We start from the raw sequence: 6,000 nt of genomic DNA on the forward strand, positions 1-6,000 counted from the left end.
TTAAGGAGCAAAGTAAATTTTCTCCTAGTCCTTTAAAGATTAAAATTCTGGGGAAATGTTGTGCAAGAAACAATACTTTGACTAAAACATTCATGTGTATATATGTGTGTTTACATGTATGCATATGAACACGTCATTTAACTTCTCCCTGATGTGTTACTGCTACATACATGGTTCTATTGTTCGTTAGCTCATAAGGGAAGAGTGGGGCAAGGTTGAGAGGGGAGATGCAGAAGCCTACCTTTACAAGTGCCCCAGTATTTCAGAAGTTTTGATTATTTCAATTATGTAGGCTTTTTTTCTTTTTTTTGAGAGTCCTGCTTGGGGAAAGAAAGTGGGCCTCCTCGGTGAACAGAAGTGACTGTGCAATAGAATTGATTATCTGTTCAAGATGGCTTATGCTGCAGGACTATAAAAAATTGCAGGTGGCTTTGGTTACAAGAGGAGCTATCAGTCATCCTGAACTATTGACACATTTTTATGTACTATAGTCTCAAATCACTCACTAAGGTTACCTATTCATCCATGAAATCTAAAATTCAGAGTGCTACCTAAGGGCAAACGAGGGATTTAAACTGAAAAGTCTACTCTCCCTAGTCTTAGAACATCATCACATTTTAAAGCTAGATGGAAGGGCAAGGCTAAATTCCCTTAAGCTCACCATCCCAGGGGAGCATTGGTGTCCAGCTACCACCGTTGCTCAAATGATAACTGAGAGCTACGCATCTCAGAGATTGGGAAAAGCTACTTAAACTCTTCTCACAGCTTTGACGTACAACTGGTCACGAGCTAGTAAAAATCATTGTGAATATTTATTTTTCTTCAACAGTGTGCTTATCATTGGACAAATTGCAGATAAAAATCAATTCAAGTCTGGTCCCAGGAGCTTAAAAATTACTAAGCACATGCTGACCTTCCTGCATTATTAGAGATAGTCAAATACCTAAATACAGAGCTGTGAGAGAATCTCCTTCAAGAGATAGATAAAAACGCTGCAGTTGGGACTTCCCTGGTGGCACAGTGGTTAAGAATCCGCCTGCCAATGCAAGGGTCACGGATTCGATCCCTGGTCTGGAAAGATCCCACATGCTGGAGAGCAACTAAGCCCGTGTGCCGCAACTACTGCGCCTGCATTCTAGACCTCTAGAGCCCATGCTCCGCAACAAGAGAAGCCACTGCAATAAGAAGTACCGCAGTGAAGAGCAGCCCCCGCTCACCACAACTAGAGAATGCCCGTGCACAGCAACGAAGACCCAATGCAGCCAAAAATAAAATTTAAAAAAAACACAAAACGCTGCAGTGATGGCTGTGTGGTTTCCCTACCACAAGACCAACCTGCTGGGAAGGTCACCTGCTGGCTAATGACCCAAGGGGCCATAATTTGTGAGCACATAATGCTGGATTTGAGATGAGGTGGCTAGTTGTTTTTATGGGCTTTTTGCCTAATGTAAAAATTCTCCATCTAGGTCTAAATTAATGAATTTTGTGACAGCTTTTTTCCCCAGTTCCTCTTTTAAATCCTAAGCTCTGTGCAATCGCATTCCCATTTTCATCTGCTTTCCAAAACTGGCCATCATTCCCCAGAACTCCATTATAGTCAACCTTGTGAAGCAAGTGAGTCCCTCTGGAAGGTGTTTCCTCTCTTTCTCTCTCTTCTTCTACTGTAAAGTAACTGGGCATTTTAGAGTTTATCAGAATCTTATCAAGCAGAAATTTGGACAAGAAGGGATAAATGCAATTGTCAAAAGAAATGGAAGGTATCATAGGAAATAGAAGAACTCATCACTAATGGTACGATACAGCATGTTGATTTTCCTTTTCTTGGTTACTATTGTCTCAAGACGTACACTTCATGGAATTAACTATTATTTTATAGAGTAGTCATAGGTGAAATATCCTAAAACCCATGTAGAACTGTTTTGTAAAGAAACAAAAAGGGGGAATACCACTTGACAAATCAATCACAGTTGACTCCATTCCATGTCGCTGTGAGCTTTGTGCACTTATACCTATTTGGCACCAGCACCAGGATTTTCCATTTGTTCACTTATTCAGCACATAATACATATCAGACATAGTGTTAGACAATCGCAATAAAATCCTAAAGAAATCACAGGCCCTACACTCAAAAAGCTCAATGTCATGCTAGGTATATTTGTTCAAAAGCATTTTTTTTTTTTTTTTTTTTTTTTTTACAGAGCAATGGAAAAAGGAAAGCAGGGAGGGGGAAGAAAGTCACACAACTATACTCACAGTACACCTTTAACAGAAAGCTGAAATGGGGGGAAAGCCCCATCCAAGGATGGGAGGAGGAAGAGGAGAGAGAAGGGGCAGGAAAGGCTTGGCCGAGAGCAGATGTTGAAGGAGTCTTGAAGAGGACTCACCTGGTGGGTTAGGAGAGTCAGAGGGCAGGAAGGACAGAAGCAGGAAAGAGCAGTGAGGGCAACCTGTGTCTCCAGGCTTGAACACATCTCTATGACATTCCTCTCCTCCGCCTGTCACATCTTCACAGTCCCCAGGCCTTGACCTTTCTAGCTCTGAGATCTTACAGCAGCCCCATCTTTCTCCTCCTGCAGGTTGCACTCCAGCAGAGGACTTTGTTATGCAACTCACACCACTGAAGTACCCCCACTGTTCTTCCCTGTCCTGGACTCGCCACCTCCTAATCAGCCTCCTAACTGTCAGGCACTCCACACCCCCTACCACCAGCCTCCGGAAGGTACACTGTGCACGGCGGCGAGTCATCTTCAGGTTCAAATTCTAAAGCACTCATTCAGCTCCAGGATCTTTCTAATTGGCAATGATCTCCTAATCAACTGTATGTTCTACCACTTTGCTCCGTTTGAGGCAGTGGCTTCAGTGCCTAATAAATGGATGAGGCCCTGAGATGGAACCACAATAGTAACTGTCTTGCAGGATTAAAGATTAAATGAGAATGTATATACCAAGACGGCACAGTGCCTGACACTCTGAGCCCTCTCATAGGAAGGGGTAGGGGGAGGAAGAGAGGTACCTCTACTTCTATAGGCTCTCCCTCTAAGGCAGCCCTGCCTCCTTCTCTTTTCCTTAAAACACCCAACAAAAATTTCACTCTGCCACAGGAACTCTCCCTTCTAGGAGTACAATTCAGTACCAATTTTCTCTATTCATTATTGACCCTGCCAAACCTTAATTCTCGTAATACAGTTCCTTTTTTTTTTTTTAAGGGAAAATTACCATTGTCTCAGTTTATCCAAGCAAAATGACCACTCCCTCCTCATTCCACAATCAGTTGGTCACCAAGTCCTTTAAAATTCTGAACTTCTCAATTCCTCTCAAGTACTCCCCCCTTCTCTGCATCTCCATTTTCCAAAATACTCATTTCACAAACAGGAGATTAATGAATAAAGACCCAATTTATTCACTAATTTCAACTGCAGATAAGTCTCCATGGAGAATTTTATTGTAATGCGTGACATCATATAGCTGTTTTGATGATTAAATGAGAAAAAAATAATATAGTTTCTAAATTTTTATTTCAGAACTCTGCTTTAATGCATTCTCAACTGTAACAAGTGACTAAGACATGATCTTTAGTACAGCAAGGCTTCAGAATTAATTTGAATAAGGTTTAAATCTTCAAAAAGAACAACATGATCAATTTTAGAGTGTTAGAAACTATCTTTAAATGCAAACATATGACACTGTGATGTTTTTATTAAGGCCAGGGGAAAAATTTTTAATGATTCAATGGCAAGTTGGCCTTTGAAGTTACTGAAACTTAGTATCAAGGTACCAAAAACATCTAGGATGAGACCACCTTGAAGTACTTCTACTTCCCCTTCAATACAATGAAGATTAGATCAGACCAAACTTCCCAACAGAGAACTAAATAACTACGGGGAAAAATGTTGATACAGCCTCTGTTTGAAGGCATTCAAGGACCATGAAGGCACAAAGATTTGAAGGGCCATGACCGTGGTAAGAAGAGAGCCTTATGTTTGCCTCTTTAACAAAGACATCGGCTGATTCTCTCGCAGAGAGTGGAAGACCTAGGAAGTTGAACAGTCTCAGAGCTAAGCAGGTAAAAATTGGAGTTCATGGCCTGCTAAGGGAAAGGGGCCCTGGTAGCAACCCAGACCCTCAACTGGGATTCCTAAGGGCTAAACCAAAGGAGTACACATAATAAACCAGAAACTGAGCAGCCCTCACGAAGACTAAAGGCCACCTTTGGAACAGTTTAATCCCTGCGTGTATCAAGGTGCTCTGTCCTTACACTGCCGGCCTCCCAGAAGACAAGTAAACACGTCAGAGCAAAATATCACCCATAGCTAAATGTCATCTCTATACTTTTAAGATACAATGTTCAGCATTCATCTGATGTAATCAGGCTTACAAAAATAAGAACTAACCAAAAATCAAGAGAAAAGTAATAAAACAATAGAAAAAGACCCACAGGAAATTCAGACACTGTAGTTATCAGATGACTTTAGAATAACTGATTAGTAAGTTTAATGAATTGTACAAAAGAATTTCAGTATAAAGTGAATCAAAGGACACCTTATAATTTAAAATACAACTACTGGTATGAAAATATTCAATATATGGATTTAACAGCCTACCATGTATAGCTGAAGAGATAAAGTGAACTGGATGCTACATCAGGAGGAAATATACAGATTAAAGCATCAAGAGAAAAAGTGTAAGCAACACATGAAACCCAGGTTAATATACATGTAATTAGAATACCAGATGAGAGAAGAAAATGGGGTAAAAGCATTATCTGAAGAGAGAATGGCTGAGAATTTTCCAAAACTGATTTTAAAAAAACAAATGAACAGATTCAAGAAGTGCTACAAATATTGAGTTAGGTAAACATAAGGATGTTCACACCTAGACCATTACAGATAAACTGCTGAAAACCAAAGAAAAAAACCAAACTCTTAAAACTGCTTAAAAAAAAAAAAAAAAAAAAAAAAAAGTGAACATTATTAAAGCTGCGGGGGGTAGAGAAGCTTAACGGGGAGACAGCATTTTCAAATGGCAAAAATAAGACCGACAGTCTCAATAGAATCATGGTAGCCAAAAGACATGATATCAGAAATGCTATTTTAATGCACTGAAAGTGATTTCCAAGAATTCTATACACAGTGAAAATATCCTTCAAAAACAGAGGCAACATAAACTCCTTTACATAAAGTCTGAGGGATCTTAACACCAGAAGACCTGAACTTAAGAAATTCTAAAGGGAGCTCTTAAGGCAGAAGGAAAACAATCCCAGATGAAAGCACGCCATACGGTTTTTCCCAATGAGTATTTTTAAGTAGATCTGAAAATACCAGATTTAAGATCTAACGACTGAAGAGTATATTCAAGTCTGTGTAATCTGTTCCGTTCAATATTTGTTTCCATGACTTGAATGGCATAATAGAAAAATAAATATTGAAAATTTGTAATTGTAAATATGCTAAACACTCAAATTTCAAAAATATGCCCCCATATACCACAAACACTAACCAATTCGCTTTTACTGAAAAGCACTTTATGACCTGGAGCTGGAATACACTTGCCCTAAGAATACTTTGCATCCCCACCTAATCATTTCCAAACCATCAGAATCTGTCCTTCCTTCAAAATCTATTTTTAAGTTCCCCTAACAAACATTTATCACCTATTATGTGCCTATTTTTGTCAACTTTGTACCAGGAGCTGTGTTAGTTTCTAGGGGGAGAAAGACAGACTGTACCCATGGTCTTCCCAACGTAGAGGTTATCTGATTATCTTTCTTGACTGTACACAACTGAATATACTCTCTCCCTCTTTTAACAGGAAAAACTCCTAGAAGACCCATGATGGCCATTTGTTCTTTTGTTTTGTTTTTTCCCATTTTTATTTTTAACATCTTTATTGGAGTATAATTGCTTTACAGTGGTATGTTAGTTTCTGCTTTATAACAAAGTAAATCAGTTATACATATACATATGTTCCCATATCTCTTCCCTCTTGCATCTCCCTCCCTCC

The sequence above is a fragment of the Physeter macrocephalus genome, chromosome 18 (assembly GCF_002837175.3).
Source record: "Physeter macrocephalus isolate SW-GA chromosome 18, ASM283717v5, whole genome shotgun sequence".
NCBI classification, from domain to species: domain Eukaryota; kingdom Metazoa; phylum Chordata; class Mammalia; order Artiodactyla; family Physeteridae; genus Physeter; species Physeter macrocephalus.